Source organism: Myotis yumanensis, unplaced genomic scaffold, assembly GCF_028538775.1.
Source record: "Myotis yumanensis isolate MYYU_CA2020_CCGP unplaced genomic scaffold, mMyoYum1.0.hap1 SCAF_3, whole genome shotgun sequence".
In the NCBI taxonomy this organism is placed as follows: Eukaryota; Metazoa; Chordata; class Mammalia; order Chiroptera; family Vespertilionidae; genus Myotis; species Myotis yumanensis.
The window spans coordinates 12,751,187-12,764,561 of record NW_027223754.1 but is presented as its reverse complement, the minus strand read 5'-3'; positions in this window follow the sequence as shown (position 1 = coordinate 12,764,561).

Sequence of the window (13,375 nt, the reverse complement as noted above, 5' to 3'; positions counted from 1 at the left end):
GATTTAGTGTAGCTGTCCCCACCTGACACACAAACGCCGAACTATCAAACAGGATGCTGCTGCTGCTGCTGCTGCTCCACACCTGCGCCGTCAGAGCTGCCAACAAAGGGAGACGGGCCTTCTCCTGCCTCCACACCTGCTGGGTGGGTGACGCCTTTGCCTCTGCTGCTCTTAAAGCCCCCCCCCGCACCCCCAACCCAGGTGGAGAAATACAGTCTTCAAAGGCTGACACTGAGAGCAGGCGAACGAGACTGCTCCATTACAGGTTTAAATGCTAATTACAGAATATGCCTGGCAGTGTGCTGGGGCGGGGGGGTGGTGACCATATATTAATAGGAAAAAATTAATCTGCTCCTAATGAATGCTCGAGATTGGTGGGGGGGCGGGGGGAGTGGGTTTCTAAAAACACCAGAAGATAAACTATTTAAAGCAAACTAAACTTACCACATCTCAATAGGATTTATGGTAGCCAATTTTTATGTTCTTATTAGGAAATATATCAAGCATAAAGACAGCCTATACATATTACTGAAAAAAAATAGTTTTGAAAGACAAAGCTATCTCCCAAATGCCAGACATGTAATTTATAGACTTTAAATGGTTGCGTACTTAATCAGTGTAATGCCATATGCATTCACATTATTTACTTTTTAAGTGGTATATAATTGTTTTAGTCTAGTGAGTTGATAAGTAGATTAGCATGAAGAAATGAACAAATATAGCATTTGTTTGGGAAAATGTGTAACTCAGTTACTTATTTTGAAGTAAGAGCAAAATTGTGTAACTTGAAGTATCACATTATAGAAAATCCAAAAGATTGGACTTTGCAGCACTACTTAAAATGATAGTATATGTAAAAGATAAGAAAGTATTGTGACTTTGTATATGTTAAAGCAATGAGGACTTAATCACATTTAAAAGTATTTTCAAACACTAGGTTAAACACCCATATAATCAATCAAATAGCAAGATCTTTTAAATATCTTGATTTATACATAGTAAATTTATATAGTAATTTTTAATTACTATATATATTTAAATGGTTTTTACAGAACAAGATTGTTGACAAGTTTTAATAGTTAATGGTTTGGATGCCCAGAAATAATTATTTTCACTGATAAAGAAGAAAAAACTCACACACAAAAACCAAAAAACAGATATTCAGGTACACCATCCACATTTGTAACTGCAATTTGTTTCAAGGCTTGAGTCGGGGGAGTGCAAAGGTCATGTGTGTGGACCCTGTGTTAGATGTGGGCAGGAGCACAATCCCTTTGGAGTTCCTGGAAGATGAAAGAATGAACAATGTCCTCTCATGCTCTTTTCTCATCAGAGAAAAGTATTTGAGTAGGTGAAGCTCCCACCTACCCAAATACTAGTCTAAGTTCTGAAATTCTTTCCAAAAGTTATGAGTAGGTAAATTTTTAGTTCAATAGAGTAATTTAGTCATTAGTCTGATATCACCGTTCAAGAGAGCAAGTCTACATACCAAACCGGCACATCACTGGAACAAGCCACATTCCCGTGGCCGTCCTCCTCACCCAGGCTTGACCTTTGGCAGTAGTTAAAATTCAAATTGGATTGTCCACTCCCTATAAATGAAGGTAAAAAGTGCTGACAGAGTGAGGATAAGGTTCGAGCAAGCTAATGGTTTTAGTGTCTGAAACTTTTGATAATATGGCTTTAAGTGTCATGGGTCTTTCAAGGTGGATTCCATCTGTCCTGTAAAGTTATGTATTGAAACATAATGCACCCCTTTGATCTCCTTTGTGAAAACCCTATGAAGTCAACAAAATGCCTCCATCGACTCAGCAGCCAGATCCCCAACCTGTTGACATGAAAGATTTTCACACTTGTAAGTGTTAGTAAACAGTAAGTGAGCTGTGTGTTGAAAGCCTCTCAGGAAAATGATTCAGGGATGGGCTGAGTCTTGCACCGGTACAGGCTGTCCCACTGATATTTTGTACCAAAATAAAACAAAAGAGCCCAGCTCAAGCCAGGATTAGGCCTGCAATGTCCATTGATATAAATTTTCAAAGTTATTCCCTAATAAAGCATTTATTTTTAAAAGCATAATATATTTTATTCCCAAAGCACTTATGTTAGTAGGCAAAACTATTTCTACAACATTGGTGCATGCTATGGTAAAGAACATAAATAAGATATGAGTGTGTGTATTCACTTATGTATATGTATTTATGTTTGTATTTATGTTTAGAGTTACTGGAAGATGAAAGAATGAACAACTTCCTTTCATGCTCTTTTCTGGTCTATATATTTTTTGGTTTCTAATACTATGCATTTGTGTGTACGTGTATATTGTATACTCAAGACAGGTGCATAGAGGCAACAGCATGCAGCGCAAATTACATTGACTTTTGCAGTCAGGAAGATCCAAGTCCAAATACTGGCTATTAGTGCTGAGTGACCTTGAGCATTTTTCCTATCTTTAAAATGAGTAAACAAAAGGAGACATATGTAATACTTTAAACAAAAAGGTAAAAAGGAAAAAAAGAAAGAATAAACACAGTGGCCTCATAGCTCAGCTGGTTAGAGCATCATCCCAACACACCAAAATTGCGGTTTTGATCCCTGTCAGGGCACATACAAGAACCAACCAATGAACGCATAAATGGAACAACAAATCAATGTTTCTCTTTCTCCCTTCCTCTTTCTCTTAAAAAAATAAGTAATGCCTATGTTATTGACTTTGGAATTAATTGAGACCAGCTACATTATGGACTTGGTAAAAAGTAGCAATAAACAAATATTATTTCTCCTTTCTTTTCTCATATCAGCATCATAACCAGACTTAGGTCCAAGTTTTTAATTTAATTGTAGGATTTATTTAGTCTGCTTCAGCATTAACATATGTCCTCAAATTTTTGAGTCATTGAACACAAACTCAGTCGGCTCTTTTTGAATAGCAAGGAAATGTGGTCTGTCCGAGGCCTGCAATTCCCTGTTGACATATCTCCTAACAAGGCAAAATCTTGTCCATCCTTCAACAGCCAGGTCAGATGTCACCTCCTCTGTGAAAACTCCCACAATGCTGCAGGGCAGCAATAATTAATTGTTCTTTTCACTGTTGTCCCAGAATTTGGCTCATGCTATTATTGTAGTACTTATTAAATTGCATTATAATTAGTCCTTATCCTGTCTGCTTCCTCTTTGAGAAATTGAGTTTCATGAGGTCAGGATCTTTGTCTTAGTCTTCTGGCTACCCCCAGCATGTAGCATACAGCCTGGCAGATATTTGCACATAACAGACAGGAACAGGGAAGCAGGAAAGGAAACCGGAGGTAATATTTGCCTACTTTCTTACATTGTGTCTTTGATCACGTACTCAGCAATGAGTGAGGCTTAACAAGAAATAAACAGTGGTCATTAACAGGAAAAAATAAAAAGTTGTGCTTTCCAATCTTGGAATACGATTCTACATTATTTCAGCCTCTCACTCTTCAGCTGCCTTGAAATCTGCTAATTTCCTAACACCAACTAGCCAAGCTATGACAGATGGTTCTGAGATCCACACTGAATTTTTGTGTTGTGAACCAACAAATGTTCTATCTAGTGACATATGTGTACACATATTAACAATGCTAGATGCTTTGAGTTTGCAAACATCCCCGAGGAAATGTGAATTTGTATAAATACGTAAGCCTTTTATTTAATTCAAAATTAGTACTTATTTATAGCTGCAATTTATAAGTTTATCCCCGTTTCTCATCTAGCTAGTCTTACTCAGCTTCCTTTCTGGGTATAGCTTTTTTCTAAGCATTTCCATTTACACACATGTGCAAGCACACGTGCACACACACACACACACACACCTATGTACATAAATATGCATGAGTGCTACTTTTCTCAATCTTCTGCAATGATTGCCGCCAAAGTGAAATGCCTTAAGCTAAAATCTGAACATTTCACTCTCTTACCAGAGATTCTGTATCACCAATGATAAAGTCTAAACTAAATATACATCAATTTTAAATATATTTTTATAGACTTGAGAGAGAGAGAGAGAGAGAGAGAGAGAGAAACATCAATGATGAGAGAGAATCACTGATCAGCTGTCTCCTGCACACCCCCTACTTAACTAAATATACACAAATTTTACCCAAACCATCTTCCCCTCATCAAATATACCATGCTTACTGTTGTTACCAACTAGGGTTACCAGCTAGGACCTCAGTTCTTTTCATCAATGCAGAAAAGATTTTAAGGTCAACAAAAATAAAGCAAAATGGGGTTTATTGAAGATAAATTCCAAAGAGGAACAGGCCAGTCGAGAGAGACAATGGCTGGAGTCAAAGAAAAAGGGCCTTGGAGACAGGTTCAGGGAGTAAGCCCGGGATGAGCTGTAGCTGCCCATTTCTCCCCTGGTTGCAAATCTCATGAGGTCCCTTAGAGGTTGGGGTATACGTGTCTGTGGGGGAAGGGAAGGGAAAAGGGAATGGCAAGGGCCTGCTTGCAGAGCACGTGGCTCCCAACTCCTGGGTTTAAAAGAGGGATTTTATTGGTGGAGACTTTTATTTGCATTCAGGGATGATTGGCAGAAACTATATTTCTTCTGGGCATGCCTTTACCCATAATGTATACAGAAAAACTCATGGGGTGTGGGGTCAAAACTGAAATGCAAATTTTGTTATAATTAGTCCAGGGCCCTAGTAAGGTCACAATGGCATGAGGTCATGTTGTTTCCTTCTCAGCTTGTGCCAAGAACCGGCTGGCTCCGAACCTGCCTGCTGGCTGCCCGTAGAGAGGGGGTCTGAAGGCAGTGTTGGCCTGACCCCTGTCCAGGACCCCAGGGCAAGCCCCACTCCAGCCACTCGTGTCTAACTTCCTACCTAACACTTATGTCCTCATTCCTATGCAAATATTGTATCCACATTCTAAAATGCCATTTTCGTGCTTCTCCTATTTAAAAAATATATATTTTCTTTCCTCTTGGTTTTAGATCAGTTGTCAACTTTGCCAAAAAACTTTTCGTCATAGCTCTTTCTCCCCTCAACCACTGAGGAGCTGGGTGCCCATTCACTGCCCCCGGACACTCCATGTAAATGTATGGACTATGACTCATACTAATGCATATACGTGTTTACACATACATTTGCCTCACAGTTCTTGAGAATAAGAACTAATTTTGTTCATTAATTGTATACTCATTACCTGGAACATAGCACACATGCTTAATTATGTGTTAAACAAGTAAATTACTATATGGATATCATCCATGAAGGATTCAGAGTAACTTTATATAAACATACAGGAAATTACAAAGTTTAAATAAAACACTGGGAGGTGTATTTGAAATCTTAGGGATCAGGACTGAAGAGGTTAGCAGATTAGAGAAGGATTGGAAAGGATGTTTGAAATTGGGTCAGGTTATTTTTATAAGTAAGATCGAATCAATTAGGAAGCTTTACATATCCTTTTACTAACCAAGAATTTCCTGAGAGTTCCAGTTAATAGCAGACCCGCCATGGCACACATTTTCATGGGGTGCATCTTTAAAAAATGTTTTTATTGATTTCAGAGAGAGGGGATGGAGGCTGCAACTGGACATGTGCCCTGAACGGGAATCCAACCATGACCTCCTGGTTCACAGATTGATGCTCAACCACTGAGCCATGCCAGCCAGGCCACGGGGTGCGTTTTTATCATCAGAGCAATATTCAAATGTCATAACTCAGAGCAGCAAGACAATGGAATAAGCACAAGAGTAGAAGATAAAAGGTTGTCCCATGACTGTGGTCTGGGCCGCTGCTGGCAGTGTCAGAAGAGCACAGCCTTCTCTGACCCTCTGGGAAACCTGAAGCAGCAGCTCTCAGAGCAGTGGCTGTCCTGCGATGCACAGGGACAAAGGTTGGCACTAAACCACGCATCCCCTACTTCTGCCTAAGACCCATTTTCTAGGTGTGGATGCATGCCATGAAGTTGTGTCAATCAGTCTTGGAATTGCGGGATGAAAGAATTCACTGGATTGCTGTTTTGTCACAAGTTTATCATTTTTGCCTCCCCAAAAACGGATCAGCTAGACCAGGAGGGAAGTTAGGAACAGAGAGAGACAACCCAGGTAGCCAGCACATGAACAAGACTGATTGGTTACTCCTAAAGTGTTGCATCTTTGGGAAATGATAGAGAAAATAGACAAATGAAAACCAGAGCCAGTGAAAGATAATTCCCAGCATGGGATACAGAGTATAAAGTCCAGCATGCATCAGCAGGCTTGCTAACTGAAGTATCCCGGCTGGATTATCCTGGTGGCAGTGGAATTCTACATTGCTCATTCTGTCTATTCTTTTTTCTGAGTTTCCTAAGTTCTCGTGTTTTCTAACTTGAAGTTTTTTATTGGATGTCAAGTTCTGTAAAATAGCCATCATCTCTAGTTGCCTTCCATTCCTGCAAAGGAAAACTCAGATCTCTGTGTCTGTGATTATTGAAAGGTGTGTAGCCCGCAATGATCTGTAAATAGTAAAAAGCTGTACATGTAGTTCAGCCACCTCATTTTCAGGTGAAGGAAGTGAAGCCCATGAAAGTTAAGTTACTTGTTCTGTAGACCATTATATGCATTAAATAGGATAGATGGAACAATAGTCTGAGCCTGCTGATCATTTTCCATGACACCTTGCTTGTTCTGTGGGCACTACCAAATTAGCAGTGTTCTTATGGTAAAAAGATTCTCTTTATTGTTCTAAACTAGTGGCCCGGTGCATGAAATTCATGCACATTAAAAGGGAATTAATTAGAGGAAATATTTTAATATTGCAGTTTGCCCTTTCTCTATAATAGAAGTATCAGAGATGAAAGAAAATTAGTAAAATGTATATGAAAATCTTCCTCCCTGTCAGAGTCTGGGGCACGCCTCGGGACCCAGAGTCAAGTCCCCACCCACCCGCATGCACATTAGACCTGGCTGGCCCCACCCCTATTGGGCAAGATCCAGACGCGGCCGGCCCCACCCTTGTCAAGCCCCGCCAGGCGGGGGGGCACAGCCTCAGGTCCCCTGGCCCAGCAGTGGTGGGGTGCAGCCTCAGGTTCCCTGGCCCAGTGCCAGGCGAGGGACGCAGCCTCAGGTCCCCCAGCGCACCCTCAGGTCCCCCAGGCTAGTGCTGGGGCTGGGGGCACGACCTGAGGCCTGGTGCCTGGGTGGGGGGCAGGGCCTGAGGTCCCCCATTAAGCCCCACTGGGCGGGAGGCATGGCCTCAGCTCCCCCAGCCCAGCACCAGGGCGGGGGGCGCGGCCTTAGGTCCCCCATCAAGCCCCGCCGGGTGGGGGGCGCGGCCTGAGGTCCCCTGTCAAGCCCCACTGGGCAGGGGGCACAGCCTCAGGTCCCCTGCCCTGGCCTGGCATCATGCAGCCTCAGGTCCCTGCTAATCACTCACTACAGCTTGTTATGGGAACCCTGCCTCCACTGTGGGCACAGCCAACTTGTGACTGCATGATGGAGTGGGGGTCAATTTGCATATTACATCTTTATTATATAGGATTATTATAAGCAAAGAAGTACACCATTAGTTCTCTTGGAACATGTTCATACCCTTATTACTTCACATCTGTATTATTTTCTGAAATGGAGTATGGAATGAGAGAATTCAGATTTGAACCTAAGCTTTGCTCATCACTGGACTTCAGACATGTCTAGTTACACTACATTGTTCCACTGAATAAAGTGGTCTGGATTTCTTGCATAAAATAGTTTAAATAAATTAGTACTTCATTCCAAATACAAAGTCAGTCCTAACAACAGTGTAAGACACAGCTCAACTTCTACAAGCATAGTCAAGACTTTTGAATTACTTAGAGCAGTGTTTCCCCCATTCGTATGACTTGCAGGTTCTTATAATTCTCAAAATCAGACTCCAGGCATGAGACAGGAAAAGAGTGATGAAGGTAAAAATAGAATTGAGCTTCAGGCATTTAAGTAGATAAAATAAATTATAGAGGAAGAAGGACCACTAGAGCAAAAATTTAGCCTTGTGGCTCTGTGGTAGAAACAGTAACCTCTGGGTTCATCATACTATGAGAATTACAATCAAAATGCCAAAGGATTTGGAATTACATCCAAATTTTTTCTTAGTAAATTCATTTGTAGATTCTTTTTTTTTTTTTTAATATTTTTATTGATTTTACAGAGAGGAAGGGAGAGGGATAGAGAGTTAGAAACATCGATGAGAGAGAAACATCGACCAGCTGCCTCCTGCACACCTCCCACTGGGGGTGTGCCCGCAACCAAGGTACATGCCCTTGACCGGAATCGAACCCGGGACCTTTCAGTCCGCAGGCCAACACTTATCCACCGAGCCAAACCGGTCGTGGCCATTTGTAGATTCTTGATAAAAATATTTAGAAGAGAAGAGAATTATTAAAATGTATTGAAGTAGCCATTCCAGTATAAGTTTTGTTTTAGCCAAGATGTTGATTTTCCACTTGATATCTGATGCCACCAAAATTGTCAAGCAGAACACCACTGGATAAATCCTCTAAACAAAAAATCAGCAAAGAAACATCAATCCTAAATGACTCACTAGATCAGATGGAATTAATTGACATCTTCAGAACATTTCACCTGAAAGCCACGGAATATACGTTTTTTTCAAGTGCTCAAAGATAGACCACATATTGGAGCACAGGCAAAGTCTCTTCAAATTCAAGAAGATAGAAATCATATCAAGCATCTTCTCAGATCACAATAGCATAAAATTAGAAAGCAACTACAATAAAAACAATGAAAAAAATCGAACACCTGGAGGCTAAATATTATGCTATTAAACAATGATTGGGTTACCAAAGATCAAAGAAGAAATAAAAAGCATCATGGCAACAAATGACAATGAAAACACAACAATCCAAAATCTATGGGACACAGTGAAAGCAATGTTGAGAGGGAAGTTCATAGCTCTACAGGCCTACCTCAAAAAACAGGAAAATATGGTAATAAATAATCTAGCCCTACAACTAAAAGAGTTAGAAGGAGAGCAACAGGAAAAGCCCAGCATAAGCAGAAGGAAGGAAAATACATTCCTTCTTCTGATAAAGCTCAGAGTGGGAATAAACAACATAGAGACCAAAAAAACAATACAAAAGATCAACAAAACCAAGAGCTGGTTCTTTGAAAGGATAAACAAGATTGATGAACCTCTAAGCCAGGCTTTCCAAGAAGCAAAGAGAGAGGACCCAAATAAAATCAGAAATGAAAGAGGTGAAGTAACAACCGATCCCACAGAAATACAAAGGATTATGAAAAATACTATGAACAACTCTATTACAACAAAATGGACAACCTAGATGAAATGGACATATTTTTATAAAAATACAAGCTCCCAAAACTCAATCAGGAAGAATAAAAAAAACCTGAATAGGCTGATAACCACCGAAGAAATTGAAGCAGTCATCAAAAATCTTCCAGCAAACAAAAGCCCTAGTCCGGACAGTTTTACAGAGGAGTTCTACCAAGCATTCAAAGAAAAACTAAAACCTGTTCTCCTCAGACTATTTCAAAAAATTCAAGAGGAAGGCACACTTCCAAGCTCTTTCTATAAAGCCAGCATTACCAATTCCATAACCAGATAAAGACATTACAAAAAAAGAGAACTACAGGCCAATATCCTTGATGAACATAGATGCTAAAATCCTCAACAAAATTCTAGCAAATCAGATCCAGCATTACATTAGAAAGATCATACAACATGACCAAGTGGGATTTATTCTGAGGATGCAAGGATGGCACAATATCCACAAATCAATAAATGTGATACATCACATAAACAAATTGAGAGACAAAAATCACATAATCATATCAATCAATGCAGAAAAAGCATTTGACAGAATCCAACACCCTTTCTTGATTAAAAACTCTCAGCAAAGTGGGAATAGAGGGATCATACCTCAACATAATAAAAGCCTTATATGACAAACCTACAGCCAACATCATATTCAATGGGCAAAAACTAAACTCATTTCCCCTAAGAATGGGAACAAGACAGGATGCTCACTTTCACCATTCCTGTCCCACATAGTACTGGAAGTGCTAGCCACAGCGATCAGACAAGAAGAAGAAATAAAAAGCATCCACATTGAAAAAGAAGAAGTAAAACTGTCCTTATTTGCAGATGACATGATACTGTACATAGAAAACCCCAAAGACTCCATCAAAAAACTACTAGACCTAATAAATGAATTTGGCAATGTAGCAGGATACAAAATTAACACCCAGAAATCTATGGCCTTAAGAGCATACAAGGGAGTCAAGACAGTTCACCAATAATGAACCCATAGAAAGAGAAACAAAAAAAAATCCATTTACCATTGCACCAAAAAAAAAAAATGAGATACCTAGGAATAAACTAAAGGGATAAAAGACCTGTACTTGGAAAACTACAGGACATTGAAAAAAGAGATAGAGAAAGATATAAACAAATGGAAGAACATATCATGTTCATGGGTTGGTAGAATCAACATCATTAAAATGTCCATACTACCCAAAGCAATCTACAGATTCAGTACAATCCCCATTACAATACCAATGGTATATTTCAACGATCTAGAACAAACTCTCCAAAAATTCATGTGGAATAAAAAAAAGACCCTGAATAGCCACAGCATCCTGAGAAAGAAGAACAAAATTGGAAGGATCACTACCAGATATCAAGCTATATTACCAAGCCACAGTTCTCAAAACTGCCTGGTACTGGCACAAGAACAAACATATAGACCAATGGAACAGAACAGAGAACTCAGAAATCGACCCAAACCACTATGCTCAGTTAATATTTGACAAAGGAGGTAAGAGCATACAAGGGAGTCAAGACAGCCTCTTCAATAAATGGTGCTGGGAAATTTGGTCAGGTACATCCAGAAAAATGAAACTAGATCACCAACTTACACTATACACAAAAACAAACTCAAAATGGCTAAAGCACTTAATAAGACGGGAAACCATAAAAATAGCAGACATATGTTGTAGCAATATCTTTACTGACACAGCTCCTAGGACAATGGAGACTAAAGAGAAAATAAACAAATGACACTACATCAAAATAAAAAGCTTCTGCACAGCAAAAGAAACCATCAACAAAACAACAAGAAAAGCCCACTGTATGGGAGAACATATTTGTCAATGCTATTTCAGATAAGGGTTTAATCTCCAAAATTTACAGAGAACTCATACAACTTAACAAAAGGAAGATAAATGATCCAATCAAAAAATGGGCAAAGGACCTAAGTAGACACTTTTCGAAAGAGGACATACAGAAGGCCAAGAGACATGAAAACATGCTCAAAGTCACTAATCATCTGAGAGATGCAATCAAAACAACAATGAGGTACCATCTCACAGCTGTCAGAATGGCTATCATCAAGAAATCAACAAACAAGTGCTGGCAAGACTGCGGAGAAAAAGGAACCCTCCTGCACTGCTGGTGGGAATGCAGACTGGTGCAGCCACTGTGGAGAACAGTATGGCGTTTCCTCAAAAAGTTAATAATGGAACTCCCATTTGACCCAGTGATCCTACTTCTAGGAATATATCCCAAGAAATCAGAAACACCAATCAGAAAGGATATATGCACCCCTATGTTCATAGCAGCACAATTTACAATAGCTAAGATTTGGGAATAACCTAAGTGCCCATCAGCAGACGAGTGGATTAAAAAACGATGGTACATCTACACAATGGAATACTATGCCGTTATAAAAAAGAAGGAACTTTTACTATTTGCAACAGCATGGATGGAACTGGAGAGCATTATGCTAAGCGAAATAGCCAGTCAGAGAAAGAAAAATATCACATGATCTCACTCATATGTGGAATATAATGAACAACATAAACTGATGAACAAAAATAGATCCAGAGACAAATGGCAGGGAGTTGGGAAGGGGAGGTTAGAGAGCAACCAAAGGACTTGTATGCATGCATATTAGCATAGCCAATGGACACAGACACTGGGGCAGTGGGGACTTGTCCAGGGTGGGAATGGTTGGGGTGGGGGGTCAATTGGGGAAAAAGGATACATATGTAAAACTTTAGACAATAAAAATAAATAAATAAAATATAAATTGTCAAGCAGAGATATTTCTGTTAAACTAATTTTTTTTTCACATTATAATTTTTATTCAAACCACACATGACTTGCATATGTTTGGGTGGTAGGGACGCACTGTAAGTCCCATATTTTATTTTTATTTATTTTTTTATTAAATCTCTATTGTTCAGATTATTACATTTGTTCCTCTTTTTTCCCCCCATAACTCCCCTCCACCCAGTTCCCACCCCACCCTCCTCCCTCACTCCCCATCCACTGTCCTCATCCATAGGTGCACGATTTTTGTCCAGTCTCTTCCCGCATCCCCCTCACCCCTTTCCGCCCCCCCCCCCAAGAATAGCCAGTCCACTCCCTTTCTATGCCCCTGAATCTATTAAAATCACCAGTTCATTCTGTTCATCAGATTATTCACTTGATTTTCAGATTCACTTGTTGATAGATGTGTATTTGTTGTTCAAAATTTGTATCTTTACCTTTTTCTTCTTCTTCCTCTTCTTAAAGGATACCTTTCAGCATTTCATATAATACTGGTTTAGTGGTGATGAACTCCTTTAGCTTTTTCTTATCTGTGAAGCTCTTTATCTGACCTTCAATTCTGAATGGTAGCTTTGCTGGATAAAGTAATCTTGGTTGTAGGTTTTCGGCATTCATCACTTTGAATATTTCTTGTCACTCCCTTCTGGCTTGCAAAGTTGAGAAATCAGCTGACAGTTGTATGGGTACGCCCTTGTAGGTAACTGAGTTTCTTTCTCTTGCTGCTTTTAAGATTCTCTCTTTGTCTTTTGCTCTTGGCATTTTAATGATGATGTGTCTTGGTGTGGTCCTCTTTGGATTCCTTTTGTTTGGGGTTCTATGTGCTTCCTGGACTTGTAACTCTATTTCTTTCACCAGGTAGGGGAAGTTTTCTGTCATTATTTCTTCAAATAGGTTTTCAATATCTTGCTCTCTCTTCTTCTGGCACCCCTATAATTCGGATGTTGGTACGCTTGAAGCTGTCCCAGAGGCTCCTTACACTATCTTCGTATTTTTGGGTTCTTTTTTAATTTTGCTTTTCTGGTTGGGTTTTTTTTTTGCTTCTTCGTATTTCAAATCGTTGACTTGATTCTTGCAATCCTCTAGTCTGCTGTTGGGAGTCTGTATAATATTCTTTATTTCAGTCAGTGTATGCTTACTTTCTAGTTGGTCCTTTATCACAACCTCAAGGGTCTCATTAGATTTCTTGTAGATCTCATTAAGCTTATCGGCAGTTTCTAGAAAATTCTTGAAAAATCTTAAAAGTGTGGTTTTTAACTCTATATCCAGTAGTTTGCTTTCCTCCATTTCTGTCA